Genomic DNA, 18674 nt, shown 5'->3' with positions numbered 1-18674 from the left:
CCTTCTCTCGATTTTGGCTCAGGTCATGATCTCACGGTTGGGGGGAGGAAGCCGTGGGCTGGGCTCCGCAGTGACAGCACAGATCCAGCTAGGGATTCTCTCTCTGCCTCTCCCTCTGCCCCTCCCCTGCTCACGCTCACTCTCCCTCTCTCAAAATAGATAAACTTAAAAAAAAAAAATCTTAGAATAGTGCCTGGCCCATAGAAAGCGCTCGGGAAATGCTGGCCTCTAACTGTTAGTCCGTATTGTGGGTTCCCACTCGCTGTCTCTGCAGACCTCTGGGGCTCTGGCCCAGGTCGGTTGGTTCAGATCCCTAAGGGTTGGCTTGTGACCCCAACCTTGGGATGTGTGCTCCCGCCAGGCCATGCCCTGGGTCTAACTGGATCCCGGGCCCTGGCCTGCCCGGGTCTGTCTAGCTATCCCACGACGACGCGATCCCCGACCTCGTCGGTTATAACGCAAACATTTGTAGCACCCACTGGGCTCCAGGGAGAGCGTAATTCTGCAGGTGCAGGGGGCGAACCGGGGCGGTGTAATGACCTCTCTTCATCTTTAGGATGAAACTATGAGGAAAGCTATTATTCTCCTCATTGTACAGATGGGGAAACTGAGGCTCAGAGAAGGGAGGCTACTGGCTAGGGTCACCGGGCCAGGAGAAGATCATCACGGCAGCTCTGACCGGGGCGGCCTCTGTTCCAGGCACTTTCCCGGAGGCTGGATTTAACCCGCGTATCTCTAGGCCCCTGAAACTGATGCTCCATTCCCCCCGCATTTGTGCTGAGGTCATGGAGCCACGGCCAGATCTTTCGTGACAATGAAAAGAGAGTCTCTGCCCTTGGGCGCCAGGGCAGCCAAGCACACAGCTGACCTGGTCTGGACCCCCGGGTACGAGCCCAGGTCCTCCGAGAAGTGCTCAACAGGGGTGTGGGGGGGAAGGTCTACATACTCTCCCCTGGCGCTCCCTTTGGGCACAGTGTCCTAAGGAACCAAGAGTCTGCTTCTGAGGATGACGGCCACCATTGGCCACCGCAGCAGTAGTCACCTTAGAGAACGAGCACGTGTCGCCTCCTCCCCCAACCCTTGTCTTAAGCTGGGAGACCCGGACAAGCCCGTGCAGGGCTCCCCCCGACCCCCAGCGTCCTCCCCTCCGGCCCCACCGAATCTGCCTGCCCTGCTGCCCCATCCATCCGATTCCCAGCCGTCCGGCCCCTCAGCTCGGCTCGGCCTGGAGCACGGCCCCCGGGGGAGCCTGATCGCATCCTCTAGAGATGCCTTTTCCCAGCGCGTCAACCCTTCGCCTCTCGCCGCTACTCCCTGAGCAGCTCACAGCAGAGAACAGGGGAGAGGAAACAGCCCAGACTTTCATTGATTGAAATAAATACTGGGAACCTGGGAAGCCACATGTTACAGGTGTACCTGCGGACGCTGCCCTTGCCCGGATGCTTCCCCGGGGACAGAGTTCACGCCTCACTCTCCAGCTGCCGGCCGGCGGGGGGGGGGCTGCAGGACAGTCACCGGCCCTGGGCCACACGAACCAGCCGGCACCACCTTTCGGAGTCTACAGCTGGGTGCCGTTGATTTTCCCAGGTCCTCTGGGGCAGTGACACCTGCCGAGAGCCTCCTGGGGTCGGGCCCTTTCCTGGAGTATCTCTCGAGATCGCTACAGCCACCGTGTCAGGGAGGAGAGGGAGTGGAGAGGGCCCACTCCCTCATCCCCACATTTGTTTCCCTTCTGCCGGACATCTCTGCATCCTGGACACTGTACTGGCTTGGGGCGGGTGACAGTGACCCAGACACCAGTCCCTGCACTTAGAAGGCAAAAGGGGGGAGTGGGTCTGTACCAAACCCAGGCTCGGAGCCTCCTGGGAGGTTCCAAAGGGAATGCTGGACGGGGGTGGCAGGTGCCTGGCGGTTAGCCAGTGAAGAGAGATGGGAAGGGTGTCCCAGGCAGAGGGAACAGCACCGCGAAGGCCTGGAGCCAGGGGAAGATCGAAAAGGCTCAGGATACAGAAAACAGGTGGGGGGGGGGTGGTCTTTCCCAAGGTCACAGAGCTGGCTAGAAGGGCAAAGCCAGATCCTGACCCAGGCTAAGCTGCTGCCAGCATGGGGCTCACCCCTACTCGCCGGGGTGGGTGGAGCAATCCGAGAAGACAGGGGACACCCTGAGGTCCAGGGACCCTGGGGGTGGTCAGGAAGCCGGTCACAGGGATATGGCCAAGGGCAGGGTCGGCGGGCTGCAGCCTCAGATCCTCACGAAGCAGAGCGTCCTTGTGCGGGTGGGAGGGAGGCTGGACTGGGTTGGGCTCAGCATAGCTCCCCCTCCCCAGAGGTGGCCATGGGGGAGCCTGAACCCTGACATCAGGATGCATTTGGTTGTGAGCAGAATTTGTGGACGTCACACCCGCCAGAAAGCGGTGGGGGGGCTGCCCAGTTCCGAGGCTTCGCTGTGAGGGGAGCAATGCTGTTTTGTGGATGTTCAAAGCTCCCAAATCTCGAGCAGTTAGTTACCACCTCCCTCGTAGAGATGAAAAATCCGGGGTTCAGAGAGGGAAGCGACCGGCCCGGGGTCACACAGCATACTTCTGACTCCACTGCCTCCGTTTGCATTGTGATCACCCTTCTGCCTCCTGTAACAGAGGGCAGCCTGTCTTCAGGTCCCAGGAGCATTTTCCCAATGTGACTGTTACCACGCACAGACGAGTCAGCTCTGGAAATAGGGCTCGGAGACAAGAAAGGCGTTCATACCCACTCAGGCCACAGAGGTTTGCTGAGCACCTACCATGTGCTGGGGTCCCCTGCTGGGCCCTGGGGACACAGGTGTGGATAAGACACCGCCCTTGCCCTCAGGGCCCAGGCCCATCTGCCGTGTCCCAAGGAAGGGAGAGGTTGTGCCGGTGAGATGTGACCGTCTGGTCGCTAGAGGGGAGTCTGGGCTCCATTCAGCACCCATGCATTGAGCACCTGCTATGCGCTGCGCTCTGTGCGAGGCGCTGGGAATACGGCAGTGGATAGGATAGAGTCCGTCCCCGCTCTCATGAGAAAACGAACCTGAGACCTTTACAGAAAATAACGACAAGTTCAATTGTGAGAGTGCTACATGAAGACCACAAAAGAGGGTGATGGGACAGGGGGTGCTGGGTGCTTGGGGGTGCTCCACCGGCCACCGGCCAGCTTAGGGGAGGAGTTCTGCCTTCCTCCAACACACTTGGAGGGACACATGGGAGCTGGTGGAATTGGGAGCTTCTTTTCTGGAAGACGGGTTCTGCGGGGCGGAGGGGGGGGGGTCTCACATCAAAGCTCACCCTGCAGTTTGCAGGGGGATTAGAGCCCACCCCGAACCAACCCCCGCTCCGTGGTTCTGGCTCCGGGGCCAGGGAGTCTTCACCACCATCCCTCCACAGGGAGTGACTGTCTTCCCCGGGCACCTGCCCGAGCAGGGGTCTCCTAGGGGACCCACATGGCCGTCCTCTCGAAGCCTCATGGTTTTTGGGCTTCCAGACCCTTCTGCCAAGTACTTCCCAGGGCTCGCTGTTGCTTCTGTGAGGCCCTTCTCTGGAGGTAGCTTTGTAGGCATTCTGGGGTCCCCACACTTGTCCCCCCAGCCCCCCAGGGCGGACAGGACCCGAGGGCTCACTGTGCCTGGGTGCCCTGATACACCAGTGGCCCCAGTGCTTGGCCTTCTCTCTGGCTCCTGGAATCTGGGGCGTGTCCAGCTCAGCACGAAACATAAGAAATGTAAGAAATGTTCTGCCCCCGAAAGTCTCAGACCTTCCTGGGGCGCGGAGTAATTTGTTTCTGATCAAGCAAACGCCATAGGTCACTGTGTGACCATTTTCAAGGTTGAATCTTTTCTGATGACCTCACTCCACACCCTGCTCATTTCTGACTGGCTTCTCTGCCTCCAGTTCCATTGGTGCCTCTGAAGCGAGGTCCCTTAGTTCCCCTCTTCTTCCTCCCATTCGGTATTCCTGAGCTTCTGCTGCGAGCGCTGGAATGTTCTGGGTCCAGGGAGGCTTCCTGTTTGAGGGAAGACAACAGCAGGAGTTTGAGAGGTGACTCTGCTGTCCTCCAGAGTCCGGCTCCCTCCTGAGACCCCAGAGGGGTGGGAGTAGGGGTGGGGATGGGGGGCAGCCCAGGAATCAGCACTGACAATCTAAGGACACTCCCAGCGGCATATGGAAGTAAAACAAAAGAGCACCTAGCCCTAGAATCAGGGAGGGATTCCTGGAGGAGAAGACATGTGAGCTGAATCTTAAAAGCCAGGGGACTTTTGTCATGTCTAGAGGACTCAGCTCCAAGGTCATATTTATTGAATGAATGAATGGATGAATGAATGAATCTAATCCAGACCCTCCCTTTGGAAGCAGAGCTGGCTCTGGTGCCTCCAGGTTCTGTCAGAGCCTGGGGAGCACACCTCTCTGTCCCAACAGCCCCTCTGCCCTCCTGGAGGAGAAAGTCCCTCACCCCCAGCTGCCAGAGACTTCAGGCCACCTGACACAGATTCACAGGAGCCTCTCTGCATCTTGGGGCTGTCTTGGGCTCTCCATACTGAAAGCCCAACGTCTTGAGTTTCTCCATGGATTTGCTCACAGCCTCTAAGAGGCTGGAGAGTCGTGGGGAAGGGCACAGACCCAGCTCAAACCTCACCTCTGCCCCTCCATACGTATGTGACCTCGAGCAAGTGACTGTACTCTCTGAGTCTCAGTGGGGCAGTATGGTAATGGGGACTTGTGGGCGGCTGGTTGCTGAAGGACCCTAAGCGTCTATTCCTCCAAGGGCCTATGTTCCCACCATGTTGATTTCAACTCTTCCCATAGAAAGATGGGGGTGTCTTCCCCACCCCCAAGATCTGGGCTGGACCATGGCTTATTCTGGCCAACAGACTATGGTGGAAGAGACAAGGGACCCCAGGCCTCCAAAGGCCTTGAGCTTCTGTCGGCTGTCTTGGAACTCTGCGGTCTCCAGTGCTCCAGCTTGGGCCAGTGGGCCAGAGGACAAGATCCCATTTGTTTCTACCAAGATCCGCAAAGCCTACCTATAGCCAACCCCTGGGCTGAGTGAAGTTGCCTGGGCCAGCCAGCCAAACTCAGACTCCAACCACCCAGCCGTCCCACAGGCTTGTAAGATAAGTGAACACCTACTGCTTTAAAGTGGTTTCTGTAGTTGTTTGTTACACAGCATTATACGGGCTGATACATCTTTATAGGGTTTTTGTAAAGATGAAATAAACTAGTAGGTATAAAGTGCTTTATATCTTTCCCGTGGACACAGAGTAAACATTCAACTGACCTTCACCGTAGGTATCACCTTGGGGCTACCTGGCCCTCGGGGGTACTTGTCTTTGTCATCATACTGAAGATCCAGGTGGGCAGTGCCCTCTGCTCACAGTGATTCCTCCTCAGGTGCTGCCACTCAGGAGCTGTGTGGTCTTGGGCAAGCGCCTTTACCTCTCTGAGCTTCAGGGTGGGGATGAATCCTCCTTGCAGAGTTGCTGGGAGCCTCCTTCTGCAGCTGAGACCACCAGGCTGAGCTGTGCAGGTTCCTGCTCCCGGACGGCAGACGTGGCGTCCAGATAAGGGGCACATGTGTGCCACCCAGCCACCCAGCCAGAAGGACACCATTTGGGAGAGCTCAAAATGGATCACATTCCAGCAAAGAGCATGGGGCTCCTCAGGGAGTGTGGGCAGAGTGAGCCCGATGACTCTCCAGGTTCCGTAAGGCCCGGGTCTGCCTCGATGGATCCCACAACAGCTGCTCCGCCCCGTCACCAAAACCCTCAGACGTGTGCCCACACGAAGGGTTTTTTGCTTGCGTGGGTACCTCTCTGGCTGAGACATGAGGCCCATGTCTTCTTTCTCACCAGATGAGAGAGACCGCTGATTTCCGCAGCTTCCTGGTGTATCCCTTTGGGCCGGACCTCCTTGAGGCATTAGAAAAGTGCCTGTGCCTTCTGTCCCACTAGGCCAGTGGCTCGGTCATCCCTATGTGTCACCAGGGCCCTGGTGCCGCGCACAAGGCTGAGTAGAGTAGGTGCTCGGAAAATCTCAGTGGAGCGACCACATGGATGTCAGGCTCACGTACATGCTTATTCTCGTCTCCTCTCGTGTCCCCAGCCGTTCTGCTCCCTGGAAGCCGAGGTGGCCACGCCCCTGTCAGCTTTCACCGTCTCCACACCTGCCTCCATCACAGTTCACCTCACATCGTCTGGATTGTTCTGGAAACACAACTCCTGTCCCGCCAATTCCCCTCCCTGACCTTTGGACTCCACACTCCAGTGGGATCCTGCTGTTCTTGGAGCAAAGCCCCAAATCCCTCATGTGGCATTTGAGGCACCACCCAGCCTGGCCCTCGCCTCCGCCACCTCGGACTCATGTCACACCAGGCTCCCGCCCACCATCTGCCCTCCAGTCACACAGGCCTTGGAGTTCTTTGTGATTGCCAACAGCTGTCCACCCACAGGACCTTTGCACATGCTGCTCCTTTGCCCGAATGCTCTCCTTCGCGCCCAAACTCTCATGATAATTCGTATTCTTCACACCTCCGCTCTGCTATTCTGGTCTGCAGGGAACCCTCTGGGGCATGCTGACCCAGCACCGTGTCCCCTAGACGACACTTCTGACCTTACACTTGATGTGATTAATTAATCTCTGTGTCTCCCTCTAGACTGTGAGCTCAATGGGGCAGGAGCTGCGGCAATTTGAATCCCCCTGACGCAGTGGCTGTCGTATAGCAGATGCCCAACAAACGCATTGAATAAATAAATGCATATTGTCACTGCAGGGTCTCCTTCGGTTAGTGAACTTCTCTCCCCACGACAGGGATGATGGTCTTAGTGGTTCCCATGCTCTGGTGCTCAACTCAAGGTCTGTGCCTAACTGGGATCCATAAATATCTTTTGAAGGAAAAGACGAAGGGAGGAGGGGAGGGGGGATTTGGGGTTTGAAGACTCGTTGACTCAGCTTCCGGCCCAGTCTGGAAAGCCGGGGGGTGCAGGGAGGGGACGCGGCGCCCACGCACACAGACATCTGCTCCCAAAATAGCCGCGACTTCTCCAGCTCTGCGCGCTCACCGAGAACAACCCCCCCCAACCCCCACCCCCAGCATCGAGCTGCTGTGCTTTCGTGCCGCGTGGGGTTTTACTTCTATAGGCTCATTACCGGGAAGTGGGGTTCAGGGGCAGAGCAGGGAGGGAAAGGGACTCCTATCCCCGATTGGGGACATAATGAGGGGGGTCCTTAACCCCGTGGGGTGCTGCTCCCTCGGGGGATTTGCAAGGGAAATGGCAGGGCCCCAGGCGGTGCAGGTGTCCCGCGAGGAGACGCTGCGTGATCGGGCAGCACAGTGTGTGAGGCTGACGCGCTGACGGAACGTGGTCTGATGGCCTCGTCGGGAGGCGGGTGAGACCGCTGTCCCCGCACGGCAGACGGGCAAGGACGCTGCCCTCCTCGCTCCCGTTCAGCAGCACCTGGGACAGAAGCCAAGAGAACAGAGGTGCCCAGGAGCTCCTGCTCCGCCCTGCCCACCACCCCCTACCTGGGAGCCTCCTCCAACCTGGGCAGGACCCAGCTCCACCTGCTCTGGGGAGAGGTTCCTGGGGCACCTGCTCCAGGAAGACCTTGAACCTCCTCATGGAGAATTCCAGAGCCAGAGGCCTAAAGAACTGGGGGCAGCAAACTAGGAGCTGCTTCATGCCCCCTGTGTGCTCTTCTCTGGTCTGTCCTTCAGGGCCCAGCCTGTGCTCCCCCTCCTCCAGGAAGCCCTCCCTGATGCCTCCAGCCCATGCTGCCCTCTTCCTTTCCTACCTCCTCTCCCATGTTCTGTGGGGCAGGGCAAGGTGGGGGGAAGGAACCTGGGCCTTAGTGGCAGATATCTGGGCTTTGGATCTGCTCCCCCATCCTGAGCTGTGTGGCCTTGGGCAAATCACTGGACTTCTCTGGGACCCCATCTCCTCCTTGTAAAATGGGGGCAGTACTTACAGAGACCACTGTCGTGCCGTTTCCCCTTTGTTTCCAGGTCCGCCTCCTTCGTGGGATAAATAATTAGGCTTTCACAGTGGGGACCGAGTCTGACCTTTTCCGCGTTCCCTGGGTCAACGGACGAAAAAATGGCTGTAAACGTAATTGTGAAGGCACAGTGTTCAGGTGGAACGTGGGGATGGCAGCCCGGCCCTCTCTGTGGGGCTCACTGTGCATCTGTTGTAAAGTGTTGGGGGCGCGTGCAGAGCTCATGTTTACCAGGCTCCTGCATGTCCTGGGCGCTGTGTCCCCCCCCGGGGGGGGGGTAACCCAGGGGAGATGGCGCTTCCGTCCACCCGGCATCTGTTCCCAATTGTTCTTTTTGTGATAGCGTCCCGGTTCTCCGTTGGCCGAATCACCTGACTGCTGACACGGGAGGTGGCCCCTCCTCTCGCAGCCAGGGACTGGCCCGGAATCTTGCCCAGATGCTCTCGCTGCCCTGGAGGGAAAGGGGGGCAGGCAGCGGTGGTGGGGAGCGGCTCCCCCTGCCCAGATGGCGCAAACACGGGGCACTGGTTCCTCCCGGATCCAGCGGCTGCCCTGGCGACTCTTCCCTGGGGCCCGAATTGTCCCCTTTTCTTCAGTTCTAGGATCAGCCGATCGTTCAATGCCTGCCTTTTCTGTCTCTTTTTCTTACATCATCTAGAATCCTGTTCCGTTGCCACAGACAGGCCGAGGGCAAGGGACAGCAGTTCCCCGGGCCCCCGGGCCACCCATGGGTGGGAGGACTCCAGGCTCGGCAAATGGGGAGGGATCTGGGAGGGAGCTCCCAGCCACTTGCCTGGTGACAGTCCCTCCCCCGGCCCCGCCTCCAGGGTCAGGTGCCAGGATGTGTCAGGTGACAGGCGTGATGCTGGTGACCCCCCCACCTGGATCCTGACTCTGTTGGCAGCTGGGCTCTTGTCCTTGGGGGACAGTGAGAGCTGTGAGGTGTCAGCACATCATCTTCTAGAACAGGCATGTAAGGTCATGGCTGGGGCTCAGTCCTGCCATGGGCTTTTTAGAGTCTCCCACAAGCTTGGTGGCTCGGGGTGAGTCGTGTAACCTCTTAAAGCCTTGTTGTCACCTGGAAAGCAGAGGTGGTGATAACATTGCCTTCGTCACAGGGAGTATGTCCTCTGTCACCTCCCAGAGAGACATAACCATCAACACGATCTGCACTGAGCTGGGCAGGAGGTCGCGGCCAGAGCAGGGAGCATGCTGGGAGAGCAGGTGGTCTGATCTGCTCGTGGGAGGGGAGTCCCAGGCAGGAGGAACGGCTGGAGCAGTTGGGGAAACTGAGGCCCGGAGTGGGCAGGCGGCCTGCGCAAGGTCGGACAGTGAGTGGGTGACAGAACAGACCCAGGGCTGGCTCTCTGTCTGCCTTAGCCCTTGGATCTCAAGCCTGGAGCAGACGAGGGAGGGCGAGTTTGGACCTGGGTGAAGGAAGATGAATTAAACCCATGGAGTAAAGGCCTCACGCCAGGGCCCCTCGGGCTCTGGAGGGACGGGGAATGAGGGTCTCCCCAGCCCTGACTGGGTCCATGGACAGACTTGAACGTGATGTCAGGGCAGCCCGGGACGAGATTGTCAGGCTCTCAAGTGAAATGAGGAAAAATCAGGCAAGTGGTATAAGGTTGCCAACTGTTACCACCTCCCAACTGAATGTCACCTGATCCCAGCTTGGGAAATGCCGTGTGAAGACACTTAAAAGTCAGTGCCATTTAGCGAGGAACCGTCACAGAATTGGCTGGGTTTCCCCGAGAGTCTGAGCACGGTGTGAGCTCGTCTGCCCTATTCCTCTGACACATGACGTAATAAAGGCCCCTGTCTCGGATGGGGCTTCTATTCTGGTGGGGGGACACAGGTGGCGGACAAGCAGTGTGTTCGGGCAGTGAGAAGTTCTGGGGGGAGATGGAACGCGGTGGTGAGGGTGGGTAGTGTAGCAGCCCGGGACCCAGCCGGAGACAGATGAAATGACAGTCAATCAGGTATTTGAGGAGGGTATTTAAAGGAGCCTGTTTATGAAGGGGGGTGCAGAGAGTAAGAAAACCCCAGAAGAGGGGCTACATTAGCCTCCTCAGGCTTGCCAGGGCCAGGGGACGAGTGATGAGTGGAACCAGAGACAGAGAGAGCGGGGTGAAGGGGCTGGGCCGCGTGACAGCAGCTGACATTCCCAGTCTGCTGGGACAGAGCCAGCCCTGGAGCCCTGTAGGGAGGGACCAGCAGGGCTAAACAACCGGGCTTCCTCACCTCCTGCCCTGATCTCCTGCTGGGGCTCCCTGTTGACCAAACCCACCTGGAAATCAGAAGGGCACGGGGACCGCTTGATGCTCCCTGTGGGAGCCCAGAGGACGGGCGCAAGGGTGGATTGAGGATCTGAGGGGGCCAGGAGGGACCCCTGGAGCGGGGGAGAAGTGTTGCTTTGGCACTGTGCTCTGGGAAGAGGGCTTGGAGGAGGGGGCGTTGAAGTTGGCGTCTGAGAATGAGAAGGAACCAGCCAGGGGAAGGGGGTCCCTGGTGGAGGGAACAGCAGGGGTGAAGGGATGGGGAGACAGATGGGCGCCAGATGTGCGGGCCACGTGGTGTGGAGCTGGAGTTTTATTTTAAGCTTAGGGGATGAGTTTTAGGCGGAGGAATGATGTGGTCCTACCCGTCTGTGGGAGGAATGGCTTAGAACCTGGCAGGGGTGGCCACAAGGGGGCCAGGCGGGCAGGGCACTAGAGCAGGTGACGGGCCTGGACCTGGGCAGAGGGCGGGAGGTAGAGGCATGTATTCTGGAGGGGGAAGTGCTGGCTGATGGGTCAGATGCTGAAGCGAAGGACGGGAGCCATGAGGGGGTTGCCGGCCCGGGCTTGGTCAGTGCAGGGTCGGGGTGGGGCTGTGTACTGTGCTGGGGCAGCCTGAGGAAGAACCACTAAAAGGGGACAAAAAGAGTCCTGTATTGCACGCTAGAATTGAAGATGTCTTTTATACATTTTTTTTAATGTTTATTTGTGATTGAGAGACAGAGAGACACAGAGCACGAGCAGGGGAGGGGCAGAGAGAGGGCGAGACACAGAATCCGAAGCAGGCTCCAGGCTCCGAGCTGTCAGCACAGAGCCTGATGCGGGGCTCGAACTCACGGACCGTGAGATCATGACCTGAGCCAAAGTCAGACGCTTCACGGACGGAGCCACCCAGGTGCCTGTATTTTATTTTATTTTTTTAACTTTCATTCATTTTTGAGAGACAGAGAGAGAGTGTGAGCGGGGGAGGGGCAGAGAGAGGGGGAGACACAGAATCCGAAGTGGGCTCCAGGCTCTGAGCCGTCAGCACAGAGCCCGACGCGGGGCTCGAACCCACGAACCGGGAGATCATGACCCAAGCCGAAGTCCGACGCTCAACCACACAGGACTGAGCCACCCAGGCGCCTCTCTTCTTAATTCTTTTATTTGCTTAAAGCACGATTAACATACAGCATTATATGAACTTCGGGCGTGTAATATAACGATCGAATAGTCACCTACATTTCTCAGTGCTCGTCGGAAGTGTATTCTTCATCTATTTTACCCATCCCCCACCCACCTCCCCTCTGGTAGCTACCAGTATGTTCTCTGCATCTAAGAGTCTGTTTCTTTTTGTTTGTCTCTTTTTTACTCCGTCCATTCATTTTGCTTCTTAACTTCTACCTGGGAGTGAAATCCTATGGTACTTGTCTTTCCCTGGCTGACTTATGTTGCTTAGCATTACGCACTCTAGCTGCAGCCACGTTGTTGCAAATGGCAAGGTTTCGTTCTTTTCTATGGCTGGATAATATCCCAGTGTGTGTGTGTGTGTGTGTGTGTGTGTGCGTGTGTGTGTATACAGGATCGCTTTCCTGTCTCGGCCACTGTAAATCATGCTGCTGTAGACGCTGGGGTGCATATATCTTTTCATTTTCTTTGGGTAAATACCTACTAGGGCAATCGCTGGGTGGTAGGGACGTTCTATATTTAACTTTTTGAGGCACCTCCTTACCGCTTTGCACAGTGGCTGCACCAGTTTGCCTTCCCACCGATGGTGCACGAGGGTCCCCTTTCTCCACATCCCCGCCAACACTTGTCATTCGTTGTTTTTTTTTTTTTTTTTAATTTTTTTTAACGTGTATTTATTTTTGAGACAGGGAGAGACAGAGCACGAATGGGGGAGGGGCAGAGAGAGGGGGAGACACAGAATCCGAAGCAGGCTCCAGGCTCCGAGCCGTCGGCACAGAGCCCGACGCGGGGCGCGAACCCACAGACCGTGAAGTCCCTCGAACCCACTGAGCCGAAGTCAGTCGCTCTACCGACTGAGCCACCCAGGCGCCCCGTCGTTTCTTGTCTTTTTGATTTTCACCGTTCTGACAGGTGTGAGGTAGTATCTCCTTGTGGTTTTGATTTGCTTTTCCCCGCTGATGAGTTCTGTTGGCCATCTGGATGTCTTCTTGACAAAAATGCCTGTTCGTGACTTCTGCCCATTTTAATTGGATTATGGCATGTTGGGTGTGCTCTTGTAGAAGTTAAACGTGACGAATCTTAACTACAGAGAATGATGTGACGTGAAAGGCATTTGAGGCCGAGGGAGAGATGGGCCTTGAGCAACCAGCGGCCAATTGGTTTCGAGGAAAACCAGCAGCGGGCCTTTTGTTCTCTGCCCAACCACCAGGGGAATGGGCTCAGGGGCTGGGGCCTCTGGATGTCAGTGCTGGCGTGGGACAATCCCGGGGTGGGATCGGCAGGGTACGGGGCCTGAGGGGAGCTGCTGCCCTCATGGTTGGGACCGTCTGACATTGCGGGACACTGGACCTCTCTGTGCCTCCCTGTGCCTCGGGAACACGGGACCAAGAATACTTCTCGCGCACAGGCTGTGTGATCGGCACCCAGCGCAGAGCGCGTGCTCCACAGAGCTTGGCAGTGTCCCCGTGACCCTGTAGTCCTAGTGACCACGTTACCCTCTACCGCCGCTTCAGAGACGCTCTGAATTGCAAGGGCCCGAGACATCATCTGGTTAAATGTCCTGTGAAAAAGCCAAGGCCTAGGCACAGGAGGGGGCTTGCCAAGGTCCGTGGAGGGGCAGGACGAGCCCCTGAGCCAGAGCCCTTTCTGGTGCCTCCATCTGTGGGGTCCTGACCTGCCCTCACCCGGCATCGCGGGGTTTACAAGTGACGCACAGACATTGTTGATGTGGGCGATGGTGGGGTGGGGGTCTTATGGGGGTCGGAGAAGGGAAAGGAGCGGTTTTCAGGCCCAAGAGGTCCACACCGGCTCCCCGCTGGTACATCTGAATGATTCTTGGTGGCTCTGCAGACAGACCTGTGTCTCCGTGGCCCCAGAGGTGCCTGGCACCGAAGGCGGGACATCCTTGGAACCAGGGGACCGACACCATCCAAGCTGTGCCCATCGTGGGGCAACGGAAGGGACACAGGGGGCATGAAGACTGAAGGTTGACCCCAACTTATGAACGACGCCGTAGCAACTCCCTTCACTAATACGGAGGGTTCATGCGCCCCAGGTGCCTCTCCCTGAGCCTGGGGCACAGTTCCAGGGGCTGGCAGATCTATGAACAGACCGGGTGTTTGCTCTGGCTGTGCCCCTCTCCCTGCCCCCTGCAGGCTGGCCGGGCCAGTGTGGCCTGATACAAGGGTGGGTGCCAGGCTGAGGCCGTCTTGGGAGACAGGGTGGCTGCTGGGGGGAAGGAGGGCTGGTTGGAGCCAGCCAGACGGGAGGCGGGGGCCGCGATGCAGGCGTGGAGGATGGCGGCCTTGAACCCAGGCAGGAACAGACCCTGCGGGAACATTTGGAGGACAAGGACCCGGGTGTCTGTGGGGCTGGTGCTTCCTTTTTAGCGTCTTCCCGACTCCAGGCTCACGAAGGCTGGGCCACGGAACCCTGGCCCGAGTCAAACTCACCCCTCACTGTGGCCAATTAGTTTCGACTTGTCATAAATTTTTAACGGTTTGCTAATCGATAGGAACTGGGCAGCCGGTCCTGGTGAATCTCAAAGTGAAGGGTCAGAGAACTGAAATGATGCCCGCCAGTGAGTGCACTCAAGTGGGTCCGTGCTGATCGCTTGTTTTGAGTTCACTCCCTGAGTGCACGTCTTGTAAATCTCAAGTAAGGCTCTTGGGGTCTGCTCCTGGTTAGTGACCACGACTACAGGGTGGGGGTGTGGCTTGTGACACGAAGAAAGCGTGATTCCCGCCCTCAGGGCTGCAGGAAAGAGGGGCTGGCCTGGGAGAGGGGAGGGGGCACCTTACAGCCTCCCTTGACCCCGCCAGGTGATCTTGGTGACCCTGAGCAAGGTCAGGGGTCCCAGACCGCCACCTGCGAGCGGGGACCGTGGCCTCAGGAAATTACGAAACGTTCGTGAGTGGGAGTTTTCCGAAGATGGGGAACAACACCAAGGTCACACGGGGTTGCTCTTCCCTCCCGGAAAGTGGGTCTTGGGGCGGGGGCCAAACTTGGTGGATGTGCCGGAAGGAGGGAGGAGCGAGCAGAGAAGGAGCAGATCCCGAGGTCGGATCCTGCCCCCCAGCCCCCATGGGCAAAGAGGGAGGACGCAGAGGGTGCAGGGCTGGGTGGGGTGGGGGCTGCCCACGGAGAACACGATGCCGGGGCCTTGAAGTGTGAGCAGGAGTGCCCCGGGTGGACAGGCAGGGGAAGGGTGTTCCGGGGCACAGCATGAACAAAGGCTGGGGCATCACCTGCATTTCCGTCTCCCGGCTGTAACCCGAGCGTATCGGTCACGGCAGCAGAATGAGGGCTGGATCCCAGGGTGCCCGTGCTGGCATGTAGCCAATGCCTGGCACCCAGCGAGGGGGGTTGTGGGGGAAATTTAAAGGGTTTGCAACCTGTTTGCAGGCTTTTAGAGCAGCTCCCTGATGTTGGGCAACATACTCAACCTCTCCGTGCCTCAGTCTCCTCATCTGTGAAGGGGGTCATGAGAGTCTCCCCTCCCCGGCTGGGGGTGGGGATGAACCCGTGTCAAGCACTTCAGGTGATGCCTGGTGCCCACGCTGTCATGAGGGTGTTTGCTGGGACTGATGCTCCTTCCGGTCCCCATGCCCGGGGGCTTCCTCCTGTCCTGAGAACTTCTAGGCGGAGGGTGGTCAGGACCATCCCTCCCGTTGAAGAAGCTGAATCCAAGGAGGTGAAGTGGCTTCTTCAAGGTCACGTGGCTGAGCTGGTGCGTGAGATCTGGGACCTCAGACAGAAGTCTGACTTCAGAGCTCACCCGGTGCCCAGTGCTGTGTCTGACCCGCGGTGGGGCTGCCCTAGAGCACCGGCCTGAGTGAGCCCAGGCCCAGGGGTCCACGGGAGACCCCAGATGCTGGGCAGAGAACAGCCCCTCCTGCGCCCACATGGCCAAGGCTAACTGGGGGGGGGGGGTGCCCTCCCTCCCGCCTCCTCCCACCTCGGCCTGACGCCTCGGCTCACAAAGGCCCTTCTCGGTCCCTTCTGCCTCTGCTGGGCTCGCAGCGGCCCCATCATCAGCCCTGCCTTGCAGTGAGCGGGGGATTGGCACCCTGTGTTAAAATCCATGTCTGGATGAGCCCCTGGCTGGAGGAATTAACTCATGTACACACAGAAAATCTCCGCGGACTTGTCTTCTAATATTTATTCCGGAAACTGGAACATGCAGATGAAGCCAGCACCTGACTCTGGGGCTGCAGAAAAAAATTGGCATTCTCCACGCCGCAAAAAGCTGCACACAGCACGGGCGGAGGTGGGCAGGAAGAAGGAAAAACCGACTCTCAGCCAGCGGAAGACAGGCCTCTCTTCAGTGGCAAAGGCTCGTGAGAATCCCAACACCTTCGTGCTCCACAGTCCTAAAATGCTAGAGGCTCAGACCCCTCAAGCTTAGAATTGTCACTGCGTAGAATCTTCAAACCATAACATTTCAAGTCAGAATCACAGGATTTTAGGGTTTAATCATTGTCTTGGCCAGACCGCTGATCAGCGGTGGCTCCCAGGCTTTTGGTCCACCCCAGGGCCGCCTCCTCAGGGCAGCCCTCCTTGACCCTCCATTAACTTAATGAGAAGACCTTTGAGTCTTGAGTGAGAAGAGGAGCATGTCATAAAAAAAAAAAAAAAAAAAAAAAGGTTTCCAACCAAATGGAACAGTAAGTGCAAAGGTCCTGGGGCAGGAATGCACCGGTTGTGTTTGAGCTAGTTTCTGAATGTGTGGTGCGACAGGAAGAGCAGTGAAGCCAGAAATTGGAGGAGATTGTGAGTTGACCCTCTCCTCTCTTCTGGCCTCACTGTGCGCCTCGGGTGAGTTGCCACACCTCCCTGACCATCCATGGTGGGATGTCCATTGTGGGACACAGGAAGTTGCCCCTCTGCTCCTAAGACCCAGGGGGTGGGGTCTGATGAAGCCTGGAGATCCTTCCAAGACCAGGCATGTGTGAAATGCCCCAGATTCCTTGAAAAGGAGGGTAGGACGAGGAGGAAGTGATGGTCTTTCTCGAGCTCTACAGAGCAGCACGGCGGCCCACGCTGAGATGCCGAGGAGGTTCCCTATTTGGAAGTAAACACAGGCTCCGTTTAAGGGTTCACGGCAGCGGGAGCGAGGGGGCCAGAGCACTTTGTTCCTGAGCGTGCTTATGTAAAAGCCGTCCCATTACCTATTCTCTGTAGCTTTTCGTTGCAAAACTCGAGAATTTCTAAACACCCAGCTTGTGGTCCCAGGAAGGGAAGGCAGAGCCCAGGCTGGCCCTGCAGACTCTGCCCTTGGTGGTGGCCATGGCGGGGGTATTTGTGGGAAGCCCGAGCTGCCCCAAATACTGCTGTCTGAATTGGGTAGGTGACTGGCCCTCTCTGGACATGTTTCCTCAGCAGTGCAAAGATGGGGTCGGATTTAGGTGGCCTCTGTCCTGGTTAGGCTCCTCCAAAACTGTTCTGGAAGCAGGTGTTGAGTTGCCGCTGGTGTATTTGGGAGGGCACCCCAGGACGCGCAGCAAGGGGGTGGAGAGCGAGGGCCGGGGAGGGAGAAAGGTCACATAAAGGTGCATCAAGCTGTGGGCGATGGGGGCCCACGACTAGGGGACCCTCAGAGGAACCGTGTGGTACACGCCTCTGCCCCCCACCTGCCCCTTATTGGTTGAGAGCCACCTCTATGAGCCCGAAGCATCCCTGCCTTCCAGCTGGCCCCGCTCCCGGGCTGAGCAAGCTCCCGTGGGTCAGAGAAAGCCAGAACAACCCGGAGAAATGCGGTTCCTGCAGGTGGGAAGTGGGGGTTCTCGGGAGCTGTCCGCTTCGGCCGGCGGTGAACTCAGGCACGGCTGCAAGGACTCTGGGATTGGACCTCAAGAGCCCCTCTCCATCCCCAAGCCCTCCGCTGCTCTAACATTCTGGATCCTCCCTTCTTTCCAGGCAACTCAACCCCGGGTTCCACAAGCATTTTTGTGTCTGTCGGGTTCATGGCTGCATCTCCAGCATCTGGAACAGTGCCTGTCAACACGTATTGCGTGGAATAAACTGGCCGCCCGATGGGCATCTTTCTTGGTTGCGCACGGTGCTCTGGGCCCCGAGCTAGCCCTGGGGATACAACGTTGAATCGGGCTTGGTCCCTGCCTTTAGGAGCTTGCTGCACGGAGGGGGCAATGCGATCGCCGCCATTGATGAGACTCTGTTGTGCAGGCCGGCTTCGCGTCGGTCGCCTTCTTTCGGCCTCCGATAGCCACGAAGGGCCCGTGCGGTCGTGCCTATCTCACGGGCGAGCAACTCAAAGCTCAGAGAGGTGAAACGACTTGCCTGTCTCACCACATACTCACCAGCATTGCGTGTTACTGGGTTTTTGTTTGGGTGTTACTGATTGGATTGGCCAGAGAAGAAGCCAGGGGAGAGGGCAGCCCCCATGCAGGAAAGAGGAGCTGGTCCCATTCCACCTGCTGTGTGCCGTGGTGTGTCCTTTCTCCTTCTCTGGGTCTCCAGTTACCCGCTTGCTGGAACAACTTCCCATCCGGTCCCCTTCCCTCCAGCCCATCCAGGGCTCGACACGCTGCAGACGTGCAGCGAATATCTGTTGAAGTCCAAACTATGAAATGCTCTTTAAAAAGACGAGTTAGCTACGTCATTCTCGGGCTTATGTCTTTTGCTCAAGCTCTCCATGGCTTCCATTTACCTGCCTTGTCTTCTTCACTCTGTTTCATGCAGGTACCACTGTGCTCGAGTGATCAAGGACCCAGACTCTGAAGCCGGACAGCCTGGATGTGGCTCTGGGACTTCGTCGCTGTGTGACTTGTGGCATCTTACTCCACCTCTCTGTGCCTCGGTGCCTCGGTCTGTAAAATTGGAACAATAGTGACGGTTTCAGAGAGTTGTGCTGAGGAATAAATAAAGGGATGGACGTGGGGAGCGTTGAAAACTGCTCCAGGCACATATATATAGTCACTATGTAAATGCGTGCTATTACCATTTATTATTATGGTTATTATGGGTTATTATCATGCCACAGTGGACTTCAGGTGCCCTAAATCCACTCAGGCCTGAACCTGGGGCAGCTCTTCTCCTCCTGGGGGGCCCCACAGCTCCAGACTCGTCTTCTTAGCATTTCAAGTTCACAACGAAGGGAGACATTCTCTATTGCCAGGAGTTCTGGAACATTCTTGGAGTTGGATTTCTCGGGACAGATTCAAGTCAGGAGAAACTTGTGAACCCAGCAGTTTCTGTCTTAGGA

The 18674-nt window shown here is 57.5% G+C and overlaps 1 long non-coding RNA gene across 1 annotated transcript; it reads left to right on the top strand.

Annotated features, from left to right (window-relative positions):
• The first annotated feature begins 17266 nt into the window (after positions 1-17266).
• LOC147577881 (uncharacterized) lies at positions 17267-18391 on the top strand. The gene is made up of 2 exons (XR_015254148.1): positions 17267-17735; positions 18152-18391. It is a non-coding gene; the product is annotated as an uncharacterized LOC147577881 (long non-coding RNA).
• The last annotated feature ends 283 nt before the right edge of the window (positions 18392-18674 follow it).

The sequence above is a fragment of the Puma concolor genome, chromosome C1 (assembly GCF_028749965.1).
Source record: "Puma concolor isolate L17-30 chromosome C1, mPumCon1.1.hap2, whole genome shotgun sequence".
NCBI lineage: Eukaryota > Metazoa > Chordata > Mammalia > Carnivora > Felidae > Puma > Puma concolor.
The sequence above is the reverse complement of the archived record's forward strand: the minus strand, read 5'-3'. Positions and strand labels throughout refer to the sequence as shown.